This window comes from Myotis yumanensis, unplaced genomic scaffold, assembly GCF_028538775.1.
Source record: "Myotis yumanensis isolate MYYU_CA2020_CCGP unplaced genomic scaffold, mMyoYum1.0.hap1 SCAF_16, whole genome shotgun sequence".
In the NCBI taxonomy this organism is placed as follows: domain Eukaryota; kingdom Metazoa; phylum Chordata; class Mammalia; order Chiroptera; family Vespertilionidae; genus Myotis; species Myotis yumanensis.
This window is the reverse complement of record NW_027223767.1, coordinates 42,287,655-42,302,775: the sequence shown is the minus strand read 5'-3', so window position 1 is coordinate 42,302,775 and position 15,121 is coordinate 42,287,655. Positions and strand designations below refer to the sequence as shown.

The following is a 15,121-nucleotide window of genomic DNA, read 5'->3' as shown; positions in this document are numbered from 1 at the left end:
ACATGCACATATATAAAGCAAATACAACAAAATGTGAACATCTGTAGAATCTAGGGGATAACTGTACTAGTCTTTCAATTTTTCTGTATGTTTAAATTTTTCACTTAAACAGTTGTAAAAAGGCAGGGGGTAGGGACTCAAAATGCACTTCTTCCAGGAAGGCACCCCAAAAAAACTCTTCGTAAACCCTTAATCCCTTATTTACAAAGTCCTCTCAGCATAAAACGCAATATATTAATGTTCCCTTATTATTTCATATGTTCAGTAGATTTAGTTTTCCAACAAGACTGTAAGCTCCTTCAGGAACAGATCTTTTCATTCTTTTCTATTTCCTCACAGCTCATAGTCAAGTATTCTGCAATCAACAGGCTTTTAAAAAGTACTAGTGCCAATATTCTGCATAGGTGCTCAGTAAAGCACCTTAAGTGAGTTAGCATTTCAATTCCTCAACAGAATGGCAATTCACTTGTATAAACTGTTTTTGAATCACAGCTATCAAAAGATTTTAAAACCTCACTTAAGGGCTTATAGAACTTCACCTAGAAAAACTGGCATCTAAAAGTTAAAGAAACTAGAATACAGGTTTTACATGTCTTCCTAACACTGTCATGGGTTTGCTGTGTTATCCAGGCATATGACTTTATTCCCATGACATTATTCTTCAGTTGAACAATATATTCTACCACCACCCCCATCTGCTAAGCAGAGACAGTATTTATCCACAACTCCTGGATGTAATGAAGCTTAACATGCTACATAATTAACTTTAAAATCTTAAATAAAAGACTGCACATAGATTTTTACAAATAATTTTAAATCCTCACCCGAGCACATGCTTATTGATTTGAGAGAGAGAGGGAGAGAGAGGAGAGAGAAACATCAAAAGGCTGCCTTCCTGCAGGCACCCCAACCGGGGCTGGACCCACAACCTAGGTATGTGACAGGGAATCAAACCCACAACCCACAACCTTTCCAAGTACAGGATGACACTCCAACCAACTGAGCCACATGCCAGGGCTAGAAAAAAAAATTCTGACAGTACAGTGTTGATGAGGAAAGAGGCAGACTCATACTCTGCTAGCAGGAATATAAATCCATACAACCTTTATGGAAAGCACTCCCACTATGAATTTACCCAAGACACCCATGTACATAAAATCTACATGTAAGAAATTAATTGAAGCTCTGGAAATAACCTAAGTATCCAATAAAAACAGCTGGATGAATTATGGTACATCTATACAATGGAATACCTTCCAGCTTTCAAAAAGAGGTACTCTATGTACTGTATTAACTGATGGCCAAGATATATTAAATGAAAACGCAAAGTACAGAATAATGGCTATAGTTTCTTACCATGTGCATAAAACAACAATTAACAAAAGCACCAAAGAATATGTAGTTGTATACGCTTGTAAAAGCACTGACTATCTCTGAAAGGGTAAATAAGATACAGGTTATAACAATTTCCTTTGGGGAGGGTAACTAGATGGATGAAAGGAGAATAGTACAAAAGAGATTTTTCACTCTCTCTGTGTACCTTTTAAATTTTGTTTTATAAGTATGTACATGTTACCCGTTTTAAAGAGTTATGTTTTTAAACATGGCTCTGCACCAGTAAGAATTATCTAATGATACTCATCTTAATCCTAAAAGCATATCATGCCTTAGTATCATAACAATTTTAAATGAGGCTTCAAATTGAACCAGGTGAAATGTTTCCACATAAAAACAAAGCATTCTAAAAGACAGAGGCCTGCAGAGAAAAGAAATGGACAGTGATTACCTCAATAGTTTCACTTCAAGGTTTTAGCCCAGAACCTGATCAAAGTCTGGATATAGCATTAATCATCTTCAAGTACCAAACTAACCACTATGAAGAGCTCTAAAAGGAGAAGTCACTAAAGTACCAAGTGGACACCAACCACCCGCACCCCAAGCGGGGAATTGTCACAATAATTTAGCACTCCTCATATTCACATAAGGGGAAAAAAGATGAGTTTCCACCTCTTTCCCAGGGCAAGGATAACATATGCCCCAAATTCCTATGCTTCTTCTGTGTCATCTCTTGGCTCCACTGCAACCACATGGCAACAGAAAACAGCACAAAAGACAGCTGAACCATGCAAAAGCCAGAGTTAAATGAGGAAGTGAAAAAACAATGTATACTTTAAAGCCCAAGAACATAAGGTCCTACATTTAAAAATGGCAGCCGAAAAAGCCTTGAGCAAAGAATACCAAAGAAAGAACACAAAGGAAAAAGAACAGAAAAGAAGGCTTACTAATATATCCCATTCCCAATTATTCACACAGGTGACATGGTTGGTAAAGATAACTGAAAAACACAAAAAATACACACCCGCCCCCCTCAAGCCCCGTGCCCAACAATTTAGTTATTCATTTCAGTGCTTTTCAGCACACCTTCAGTTAGTAAGAGTTTATCATTCCCTCAAACCTGTTCTGATGGCAGAGGTAAGAAAAGTATGCAAAAGAGTGGCAACACGGGAAGAAATGAAAGGACCATGGATAATCGGCCAACTGAAAACCCAGGGCCTAAATCACTGAAATATTCCTGTACTTTAAAGTTCCTAGTTTTAAATTGCTGTTTGTTACGTTACTTAAAGTTAAAACCTGCCCTGGGTAAGATACCATCCACCAGTAGTTTCAGATTGCTTTTGTTTTCATGTGACCTTCGCAGAGCATCAATAATGTACAGCTAAAACGAAAGTGCTAAGGAAGATCTTCTTTTACAAAGAAAGAGGTAAATAGGTCACACAAATAAGAAGGCTGGAGGGGAGAGAACCTTGATATCTTGATTTACAACGACTACTCTAAGCCTTACATTGTGTGTTCTTTCTCTACACCTTAACTAGTTCTGTGAAGATAACTAGGAATTTTGCTAAAAGGAAACCCCCTCTTGCTTTCCTTTTTATGACCCTTAGTCCTCCTCTGAAAGCCTTCCAAAATCCCCTGCCATAATAATTGAATGGGTTTGGGCACCTCCTTATTCCAAAATTCAGGGGATGTCTGCGTTAAAGATACAGCATGGGAGTAAAGTATGGGAGTAAAGAAAAGTAATGGTAGAACCAGAAGTTGTAGTCACAGTTTCAAAAGAAGGGTCAGCGTGGGACACGTTGGCTCTGGGAAGCGTTTGTAGCCTGTGAGTCACTTAGGCAACCCCGGATGCAAACAGTGCTTTGTCAATAAGCCCCTCGGATCACGTAAATTCTCCCTCTGGGACAGGAGCAACAGGCTCGCTATCTGGCAGTAAGTCTCGCCCGCAGCCTGAGAAGAAGGCGGGCGCGTGGTCAAGGGGCTCTTTTATCCCGCAGGTCCCTGCAACACAGTGGTGCGCATGCGCCCGGAGGGCAGCGAACAAGCACCCCGAGCTCCTTCGCGCTCGCGCATGCGCAGTCACCCATCTCGCCGCAGGCGACAGCTCTCTATTTGGCAAGGGGGATGGGACTGGGAAAATTATGTGGGGGGGCTGAAGGCAGGGGGCGCGTTTGTGTCTCCTGAATGCTTCGAATTGGGAGAAGGAACGGTTGATGAGGCTCTGGCATTTACAAGCCACGTAACCCGGGATGTGGGATATGGGGCAGAGAAGAGTATATGTGTGGCGGGAGGAGGGGGGGCGGGGGGAGTAGGGGTCAGTCACCTCTTAAGGGAGGCGCCCCCCACTCCGACAGGACAACCCTCTCCCTCGACTCTCCTCCCCCCCACTCACCTCAGAGCGGCGGCGACAGCTGCTGGTCCCGGTCCCCCTGCGCTCGCCTCATACTGTCCGCAACATCCGGGACCTGCGGGACCGCCGATACACAAATACACACACACTCGGAACGCGCACACTCACACACTCACACACACACACACACACACACACACACACCCGGACACACACCGGCCGGGGCGTCGTGGCGTCAGCACGTCAACGCAGCGAGCGCGCACCCGCCGAGCCCCACCCCGCGCGGCCTCTCCACTCTACTCCCCTCCCTGGGCTCTCCGGTCCCGCCTCCCTCTCCCTCAAGACTCCGCCTACTTGCCCCTGCGCGCATGCGTCCCGGGGGTCTCCGGGCCGGAGATCTGAAGAGAAGTCGGGGCCTCAGAAGAAAGAGGCGGGAACTGAAGGGGGTCGCGTGCAGGGCCCCCGCGGGCTTCGCCGAGGTGCGAGGACCAGCTGGAGGCGCACCGAGGGGAGGGCGGGGTGGGCCGCGTAACAATAACCGCACTTCACAGCAGCATCTTATATTTGCGAGTCATTTATGAATTACCAATGGCTTTTCCTTGCATTGCCTGATTTTTTCCTAACCAGCTGTCAGAATGTTTTCCAGACTTTATGATAATGCTGGAGACCCTTGTCAGTAACTTCACATTGAGCATTTGGAAGCAAGAACTTAGAAGGACCACTTTGGGGGGCGGCGGGGGAGCCTGTCGGTGGCTTCCCTGAAGGAGCTGCCCCGGCGACACGCTGCTGCCGCGGGTCCTGGCTCCCAGGGATCAATGGCTCCTGCGGTTGTGAAAGAAAAATGTCTGTGTCTGGGTCCTGCAAGGAAAAAAAAAAAAAAAGTCATCTCCCGGTTACAGTCGCGTCAGTGATGGGATAGTCGTCATTGCTACAATTCTTTAAACTTTAAAAATTATTCTTACCGAATGGAGCCAAACAACCCAGAGCAGGCACCGCTCCTTTACACACACGCAGATGAGACCGTCAGCAGAGCGTGTGGATCGGGGTGATGGCGTGTGGATCCCGGGTGACGGCTCGGGAAGCCCTGCGGCCGGGGGACCCAGGTGGCCGGCGGGGATTCTGAGCAAAGCCCCGGGGTTCGGGTTCGGGGAGAAACCCCTGACAGCCCCAGGCTGCCCTCCACTTTCCAGGACGCACGCAGCCCCTGTCCCCCCGCAGCTCAGCGTGTTCCAGGAGCCATGACGCAGCAGCCGGACGGCTCGAGCTCGCCCGGCCGAGTTGCAGTGGCCCTGGTGCCTCGAGGTTGCCCGGCCGAGTTGCAGGGACCCCGGTGAAGAGGTGGGGATCCTCCGTCCGACAAGGGCGTGGCATTACCCTGCGGGCCCTCCTGACACAGAAAGAGCTTTGTCACCCCTCAGGCTGGTGTCGGGAAACTGTCCCCTTCGATTTCACTCCAGTCATCACCAACATTCATCCCTTTGGCCGGAGCCAGCAAGGGTTTCAGTCCTTGTGACAGTTCACAGGGCCCCACAGGTCGCCCGGAACCGGGATGAGTGACGGGCCAGTCCTTGACTTGAGATGGCACAGGACAGCAGCAAAGAAAGAAAAGGAGGCCTGCACTCATTCCTTGGAGGGAGGAACTGGAGGTGGGGAAGGGGTGCAAGAAGAGGAAACTGGAGCCCTTGGCAATATACTCCCCACTTGGGCTAACGTGACAGTTTGGTTTTATTCTGCCTGGGGCCTGGGAGGGGGCGCCTGGGTGCCAGTGAGTCCGCCAGCAGCTGTCCAGGCTGGGTCTGAGTCCCCAGAGACCTGGAAGGACATGAGCATCCTGGCCCCATCTGCAGCCGGGTGCCATGAGGCTCCCATTCCACGGTGGGGACCATACCGCCCGCCTGAGATGTGCTACCACCGGCCTCTGCACAAAGGACTTTGATTTGGTGTGGATCTGATTAAATGACTGTAGATGTCCTTGGAAGCCCTGGGTGGAAGAATTTTAAACAGCTTCTCCTTTTTAATATGCACTTCCTCTTCGGTTTTAATTATTTTGTTCCTACATTTTCTCTTTCAATTTACTAAAATCTAGAAATGTAATTAGAGCAGAGGCTGGGCTCAGAGAAAGCTGCCAGGATTTCTACAGCATGATTAAATATACTAGGCATCCCTTTAGTGTGGGACTGAAAAAATAGGATTCTCATTATTATCTTTCCTTATCCAGGGAAAATCGGCAACCACGTACAGATACGGACTTATTGAAAATGCAGCATTAATTAAAAACTCAACCAGCCGCTTGACGAGTTTTGCGGGGGGCAGGGGAGATGTGCAGGTATTTAATTATTTCCTCCATTTATTGTTTTGTTGTTGCAACCATGACAAGCAAGAAGCCCCCCACCCCTCTCAAAACTCTGTCCTCAGAATAAGATTCTTCTTCTCTCCTCAGGAGGGACTTAATGAGGCTTTTATCTATGCAACAACAATCAAGCTTACAATGGCACCAATTCAATGCACTGCTCCTTGTGATGGTAGGAAACATGCAGAACTCGTTTTCTTAATTCCAAAACACAAAAGACAAAGTGTTCATGGGCTATCAGGAGCCAGGTCTGGGCAAGGACTGTGTCCCAAATGACCCTGAGAAGTCTGATATTTATTCTGCCAATGAGGACCTTTGGCTCCATTTCACAGTCCAGTAAGCAAAAGCATGCTGGAGGTAGAGGGGAGGTGGAGACAGGATGGAACAGAAGATGAGTACAAATTCCCATTTTGGTTGTAAGCACTGTTGGAAAATGAAGTCCTCTCCTCCGTACAGTTGTTTGGTTGACCAGTCACTGAACGCCCAGCCCAGTGGACTGCCCTGGCGGAGCCCCGCGTGGACATTAGGGATGGATCTACAGGAAGATCTTTAGTAGAGGCACGGTCCTGTGCTCTGGGGGTCTCCAGTCTAAAGAAACAAAGACAGATGACACACCCTGGGGCCCAGGCGTAAGACCACACACAAGGAAACATGATAACAAGAACACATTGATGAGGTTGTTCTGGAACCACCATGGGGTTACTAGAAATTAGCAGTGGAAAAATATTGATTTGATTGATTAAATTTCATAGTGAGGCAGGTGTGGCTTAATGAATGAGATCCAGCCTCCTTATCTGGAGACATATGTTCAAACCCAGCACTGGCACTTACTATAATCTAAACTTGGACAAATATCTCTGAGCCTCAGTTTTTCCATCAAAACAATGGAGAAAACAATGCCCAACCTATCATATTGTTGTGAAGATTAACTGAGATACTATTTGAACATAGCACAGTCCCTGGTAAAGAGTAGACCCCGCTTATGTATAGATATGTTACTGAATGTGCTTTTTTGTTGTTGTTTTTTAGGGTAAGTGTTCATCAAGTACCTTCTGGTCTTCAAGCCCCACTTTCATCTGTGCACCATGCTCATTCCTTTTCTCTGTGGGAAACATGAAATCAAGGAAACAACAGAGACTACTCAGCCAGAACACCGCCACTTGCTAGCCGGCTTCCTAAGCAAGCTCCTTGACTGAGGAGTCTGTTTCCTCACGGATCAGTCAGGGCTTCTGGTTGCAAGAATCGCACCAACTCTGGCTATACCAACCCAAACTGGAATTTACTGAACAAATATTTCTGGCTCCCAGAATTGATAGCTGAAGAATCAGACTTAGAAATTTGGCTGAAAACCAAAGTCTAGTAGAGGAAGAACAATCTTTAGCAGGACATTCTGGCCAGGAATTTCAACTGCTGGGCACTGCCCCAAAGTGCCACCACCAGACTCATGGCCACAACTCCTGCCACAGGAAAGGATGTCTAATTTTCCTGCCATCTTTGTGCCCCACGTTGCAAACCCAGAACCCTGTTGGTCAAGACCTGATCACCATGGTGGGCAACAAAGAAAGGTCTCGCTGTGGCCACGGAGTAATATCCAGTACTCCTTTTCACTGACACTAAGAACAGCAGCAGATTCGTCCCAAACAGGAAGTGGGTCAGATGCTGGACTGCCAATCCTCCCATCTCATCTGTGAAATGGGACATTTATTACAGGGTCATAAGCAGCATGGACTAGCATGACATTTGTCCAAAAAGTGCTTGGCATATAGAAGGCATTCTGTTACTTTACTTCCCTCTTTAATAAAACAGAAGGCTTGGAATGGTGTGGTTATCTGAGGATTTGATCAGTGTGCTTAGAGATAATGACATTCTGAGTTTTCAACCTGGAAAGATGGCTAGGAAACAGGATACTGAAGAGTGGAGTGCCGGGCAAAGAAACAGCAGCGGGAAAGAGCGAAGAGAAAATGGTAAGCTTGAGTTTAGCTTTCCTTTGATTTTTGGTCTTGGACTGACAACACAGCTCCTTCTCTGTCTCATTCATCTTTAAAACAGGTCTAAAAGTTGCCTGAAATCATTGCTTCAAAAATAAATCTTTAGTGGATTAATATTTGTTTTCAACAAAGAATATATGACCAAAAATATAGTTATAGTCACTGGTATGAATTCTTTTCAGTGGTTTTTTTTTGTTCTTTTTGTTTTTTTTGGTCCTTTTCTGAGTGGGTTTGATCCACCACCTGTTGGCATTTGCCCTAAAATAACCTCTACCTAAGTGTAGGCAATTAGTTTAGCACAAACACATTTTTTTTCTCTGACTCAACTCAAATAGAAATTACTTTAGATTTTATAATTTGGATTATCTTTGCCATGGCTCTACTTTATCAAAATGAATTGATTTCAATTGAAAGTTTACTCTATGTTAGAATCCTATTTTAAAAAGGAAATTTAATCTAAAATTCAATTATAGAAGGTCTGTGCCAAAGTGAACAGTCAACTAGCACTTACTGAATGCTCCCTGGGTACAGAGCTCTACCTAGGTAACTGCAGAAGTCAAAAGAAATAGAAATATTATCCCTTTTCACAGAGAGTTTTCAGTTTCAAATAAAAAATAAAATTCAAAACTGGAAGGAACCATAAAGATTCCCCATCCCAATGGTTTTCAAATGATTCTTGCTTCTCAAGCTCTGGGCTACTGTAGATTTGTCTCAGGGTCTCCAAGGGGGTTCAAATGGGGCTGGGGCAGATCAGCCAAGCCAGTCTGGTTCTCTATACACTCAGTCAGTCCAGAAATTAGGCATCATCCTTGCCTCCTCCTTTCCCCCTGATACCTCATATCTAATCCATTAGGTGTTCCCATAAATTCTAGTTTTAAATCCACCCACTTTCTCCATCTCCCCAGTCCTATCCAACTTTTAGCCATGATCCTTTTTCACCTGAACCACAATAAGAGGGTCCTAATTAGTCTTCTTATTTCTTTGTTTAACCCTCAATCCCTTCTTCACTCAGCACCCAGGCCAATCTAACTAAAACTTAAGTCACATCATGCTGCCGCCCTGCTTAAGACCTTTGAATGTCTTCTCATTGTACCAAGAATAAAATCCAAACTTTGTACCACTGCCCACAAGGGTCTCATATTCAACCACCTCTTGTGTCACTTTCTTCATCTTCACTTTAGCCGCTCTAGGCATCTATCAATATCTAGAACTGCTAGAACCCATCAAGCTCTTTCCCTCCATAGGCCTTCGTATTCACTGTTCCCTTTTCCTGGAACACTCTCCCTAGCTCTTCACATGGCTGGTTCTGTCTTTGCTCTCAGATCTCAGTTTAATTTTCACACCTGCAGAGAGCCTTCTCTGACCATCCTCCCAATCCAAAATAAGGCCTTTCTGTTCTTTTCTATCAAGGTACTCTGTTTACTTCCTTTACAAAACTAACAACAATTTGTAATTGTTTTGAGTATTTACTTATTTATTATTGGTCTCCCTTACTCATTTGTCAGCCTCATAGGGACCTGTCTATTTTGTTCTCCATAATGTCCCAGCATTCAGCACAGTGCTAACACATGGGCAGAGGTGCTTAGTACAGACGAATGAATGAATGAATGAATGAATGTCCTGGTCTTATCTGGAATGTTAGAAAGGCTTGAACAGAGGTCTGAAGCCTGAAGGGAAGGGTGTAGAGAAGGGGAATGAGGAAGGAAAGCAGTCCAGAGAGATAAAGATCTGAAGGTCAAAGAGCATGTTTTTGTAAAAACTCTAGGAATATTAATGTTGCTGGAACAGAGAACAAGTGGGAGGCTGTAGGAAGTGAGTCAGGAGGGTCAGGCAGAACCAGCCAGCGTCTCTCCCCTAGGATCCAAACCACAGGATTGAGAATATGGGAGGAGTGAATTCCCCAAAGGAAGGTCAGAGCGCTCTTGGCAGAAAAAGGGGGAAATGAATGCGGAAGGCCAACAACAGAAGACCATTGCTCCTGGTTTTCCTCCTGCCTCTTTGGCTGCTTCCTTTGGCCATCCTTTGAATATCGGCTTTCCTTGGACTCTGTTCATTTCCTCTCCTCTCACACTGTCCTCACTTTGCCTTGAGATGGCTCATTCACTCTCACAGCTCCACTGCCATCCATCTGCTGAAGAATATTCCAAATCTATCTTGAGCCAGGTCTTTCTCTAGAGCTCTAGATTTACGCATCCAACTACCAACCTGATATCTTCAGTTGGCTGTCCCATAGACACAAAGAGTCAGCAGATCTAAAACTGGTTTCTCCTCCAGTTGTTCTCCGTTTCACCAAGTAGCTCCAGCCTGGGAACTAGGAATTATTCCTGACTTCTCAAGCCCACTTCTAATTCAACACCAAGTTCAGACAATTCCATACTTTAGTTACCTCCCAGTTCTGTCTACTGCCTTCCATCTTCCTGACACTTCTTCAATTCTTCCTTGGATCACAGAAGCCTCCTCACCTGCTTTCCCCCTTATAGCTCAATCCCTGCTCTGCAGCTAGAGTGAGCTTTCTAAAATGCCCATCTGCCCGAGTCATTTCTTTGCTTATAACCCTTCACTGGCTCCGATTGCCTTCCAGATAAAGTCCATGCTCCTTAACAGGAGTGAAAGGCTCTTTACCAGTGGCCATGCCTTTGTCTCTAGGGGCTCGCTTACCCTCCCAACACCGCTTAGCAATATGGTTTCCAGCCATATACAGAGCTACTTTCAATTCCTTGAGTAAACCAAGTTCTCCCTTTTTGCACATGCTGTTACTTCTTCCCAGAACAGTCATCTCCATACCTTCCCCTGCCCCCATCTCCCCCAGGTTAATGCTCTCCTGATTCTGCAGGCTTTGATGTAGCCATCTGTTCCTCCAGGAAGCTGTGCATGTCCCCTAACTCTGAGCTATGTCTCCCCATATTTCTCCTCCCATGGCAATACCTCCTGATTCTTGGTTGCCTGATACCCTCTCTGTGTCCTTCACTAGACAGTGAGTTCCTTGGAGACAGGAATTCCTTTTTCTGTTTGTCTATGGTATTTCCAGCACCAAGCAGCATTCCTGGCACATAATAAATATTCAGAGAAATGCTTGTGTGATGAATAAATGGATGAATGAGTAAAATAAACATTCCTTTCAGGAACTTGGTTACTGTAGTTTCAGGCACAGAAGTCTCCAGTGGCTTCCTCTTCCTGCATCTCCTGTTTGGCCACAGGCTGGTTAGCAGCCTGGTCAGCAGCCTGTGAGAATGCTGAACACTGGCTCGAGGCTCCTTGACTCACACCCAGTGCTGGGAGCCCAGTCTTCCCTTAAAAGGCCACCTTATTGAAAAGTGCCTGTGATGGCGGTTATGAGCCCTATTTTTATCTATGTTGGAAAAGTTTCAAAGTTAATTCCCAAGCCAAAGACATTAAACTCAGGAACGCGGATGAGCGAGGAAGCATCTACGTGATGCCTTTGAGTCACAGCTTTGGTTTCCATGGCAAGGGACTCCATTCCTTCCCGTCACTGGGCCCTTGTTTTTAAGGACTGGCTGACTGTAAAAAGGCTTTTGATCCCATGTTCTTCATTAACACTAGATCCTGGAGTCCTTAATGGTCTATGAAATGGTGTCGTCTTCCCTAAGATTCTCTTAACTGTGCTGGGGCCCTCAGAGCAGAACACAGAACAAATTGCCAAACGTCTCCCAGTTTAGTCAAACCAGCTTTCCACCCCCTTCCCCAAAGGGATTTGAATCCTGGGTGATAGCATTGCTAGCAGCAGAAAGTAAGGAGGCAGGGTTGCCAGAGGAGAGAGCTCCCAATGAGCCTGGCTAAAGAAATAATTGGACAGAAGCTACAGAAATGAGGAAAGCAACCCAGCAGGGTTGGCGAACAAGTGAAGGGCTATGCCAGGGAAAGAATTCACCATCAGAGTTGGGGGGGGGTGAGGGGGGGAGAGAGAAATTGTGGAGAAAAGGAAAATGTCAGTGAAGGTTAGAAGGAAGGGAAGACAGGAGGGAAGCAGGAAGCAGCAGTGCAGATGGAAGGAATCAGGTAGTTTGTGGAGAAAGTAAGGAGGGGAGAGGGAGCATGAATTCCCTTTCATCCAGTGGAGTCATCTGGGGAGAGAGGAGGTTGGAGAGTCAGGGGGAGGCCCCAGAGAGATAGTCATCTCCTCCCCCACAGCAGATTAGAAATGAGAGCCAGGGAATAGATCAAAGAATGTTCTCACTCCCAGATTCAAGGTACTGAATTTGCTACCATCCCTGCCTCTGGGAATTTAGGAAAAATAGATTTCATCCAAGGGTCCTGGATTCAAGCCCACTGTTTGTTTTTTTGTGTATGTTTGTTTTTGTTAGTCCTCACTGGAGGACATTCTTTCCATTGATTTTAGAGAGAGTGGAAGGAAGGGGGGAGAGAGAGAGAGAGAGAGAGAGAGAGTGAGAGAGGTGAGAGAGACACATCAATCAGTTGCCTCCCACACTAGCCCCAACCAGGGGCGGGGAACCTGCAACCCAGGTATGTGCCCTTGACCAGAAATGAACCCAAGACCCTTCAGTTCTCAGACTAATAGTATGCTGTCCATTTTTTGTTTGTTTTTTAAATCCTCACTTGAGGACCTTTTTTTTTTTTTTTTTTTTTTGCATTGATTCCAGAAAGAGAGAGAGAAAGAGAAAGAGAAAGAAAAATCTATCTATTGCCTCATGCAGGTATTCTGACCCCCACCCAGGATCAAACCCGAAACTTGGGTATGTTCCAATCACGGAGCTACATCAGCCAGGGCTCAAGCTAATATTGAGTCTCCCTCCCCTTTCCCTTAGCAAAAGCCTAAACAATTCAGGATCCATGCCCCATTCTCTCTGCCCCACCTACCCCCCTTTTCCCAGCAGCACACACACAGCTCAGGGTCACAGCCCCCTATGTGCCACTGCCCCTTCCTGCTACTCTGGGGCAGGGACCAGGCTTAGAGCTTGGAGTCTGGGCTGAGTCAGCAGTGCCCGTAGAAGAGATTGGTTCCTGGAAAGTCTTGCTTCAAAGCTCCTGGCTGGCCAAGTGCTGGTAGGAAGCAAGAGGCACACTGGAGGCTGGAGGTAGCGTTAGCTTTCAAGATACCTCTCACCAGAGAGAGCATCATGGGATAGGAATTTCCATAGTCTAGCCTAATGAGTGCTTCCAATGTACTTCAAGCTGGCCAATACCCTCCATCCTCCCCAATTCAGAAAATTGCATTTTCCAGGCCTCACATGAGAGTTCGGAGCCAAGATGGAGGCTCTGATTCCTAAATGACCTGGTTACTTCTCCTGAAAATTAGACAAAGTATAGTTTCTAAATCTCAGATGTCTATTTTCCAAAGATATGTCCATATTCATTGGGGTAGCAAGAATACATACAGGATGCTCTGTGTGGGCTCAAGGCAGCATCCTCTCTTGACACACACACACACACACACACACACACACACACGCGGCCGGCATAGCCCTGGCCAGTGTTGCTCAGTATTTAGATCATCATCCCATGCACTGGAGGGTCTCGGGTTCAATTAATTCCCAGTCAGGACACATACCCAGGTTGCGGGTTTGACCCTGGGTGGGGGTCAGTATACCTGCATGAGGCAATAGATTGATTTTTCTTTCTCTTTCTCTTTCTTTCTCTCTCTCTTTCTGGAATCAATGCAAAAAAAAAAAACAAAAAACAAAACAAAAAAACAAAAAAAAAGTCCTCGGGTGAGGATTTAAAAAACAAACAAAAAATGGACAGCATACAATTAGCAACAATCAGCAGCCTGCTCCAGGGGCCAAGCCCTTGCTCTGTCTCGGGCTGTGATGGGCCGGCTAAGCCACCCCACCTTCTCTTTAATCTGGGAGTGTTGACCCCACTGCAGGGTGAAGGGTCATTTCGACAATCTCACTTTGGACAAGTGAGAAGAGAAAGCATTCTACTTTGATCCCCACAACTGCTTGCTATGCAGTGGGCATTCTACCGGGTAGGCAGTGGGTGACAACAGCTGCCAGACACCTTCCCCCAAGGATGTCTCAGTTGGTGCCAAAAGCCCACAGAAGCTCTTTCTGATCTCTGTGCCAGTGACTACGGGTCCTGGAAGAAAGCCAGGAGGCCACCAAGAGCCCTGCATTCTTCGCCTCCCCCTCATCCGCCAAGAATGGGGAGGGATGGCTTGGGAGCCCATCAAGAAAGGAGCTAGTGGTTCTTAGACATATTTTCCAGCTGTCACACCTGCTCACATGGGAACTCACACTCATGTAGACACACGCACACTCAGAAATAGTTTCAGGTTTTCTTGTCCCATGTGCCCCACACCCAAAGCAGCTGTAATAAAAACTCCCATCAATAAAACCGCTGTTCCCAGTTTGTCTCCTTCCTCCCTCCCTTCTTTCAGCCCTTCCACCGACATGTATTGATGTTTGACTGGCAACTACCATGTGCCAGCCACTGTGGTAGGAGCTAAAGACACAAGGACACAGTCTCGGGGGAGAAAGTATATATGAATACTAATCAGATGCAAGACAATAATAGAGTGTTACATGATGGTGGCCACAGGCCAAATCCGACCTGTAGGCATGTTTAGTGTAGCTGGCAAACAATTTTTAAAAATTGGAAAAGTTCATGTGGAAATCAGTATTGCCATCTTCTTTTGAAATAACAAATCTGGGCCTGGCCGGCGTGGTTCAGTAGTTGAGCGTCGACCTATGAACCAAGAGGTCACAGTTCGATTCCCGGTCAGGGTACATGCCCTGGTTGTGGGCTCAATGCCCAGTGTAGGGCAAGCAGAAGGCAGCCGATCAATGATTCTCTCTCATCATTGATGTTTCTCTCTCTCTCTCTCTCTCGCTCTCTCCCCCTATACCTTCTTCTCTGAAATCAATAAAAATGTATTTAAAGAAACCAAAACAAATCTAGCAACAACTGGAAAGACGTGAAAGTGTCCCCTTTAAGATGGGAAAGGCATTCTCAGTTTGTCACAGGCTACACACTCCCATCTCCCAGCCACACTCTTCACCATTAATTCAACTGGCTCTTCATTCATTCATGTTCCCTGCAATGATTGTACAGGTGTGAGAACATGGAGCCCTTAAAATGAAAAGACATCAAAGGATCCAAAGTAGAGAACCATTAACT

The 15,121-nt window shown here is 46.0% G+C and overlaps 1 protein-coding gene across 4 annotated transcripts in view; it reads right to left on the bottom strand.

Moving 5' to 3' along the window:
- SPOP (speckle type BTB/POZ protein) overlaps window positions 1–3,922 on the bottom strand; it is a 75,575-nt gene extending 71,653 nt beyond the window's left edge. For all 4 annotated transcript variants that reach the window (XM_070393006.1, XM_070393008.1, XM_070393004.1 and 1 more), the window contains exon 1: window positions 3,728–3,922. The gene's annotated coding sequence lies outside the window, so the exon portion shown is untranslated. The remainder of the gene's footprint in view (window positions 1–3,727) is intronic.
- Window positions 3,923–15,121: the final 11,199 nt, after the last annotated feature.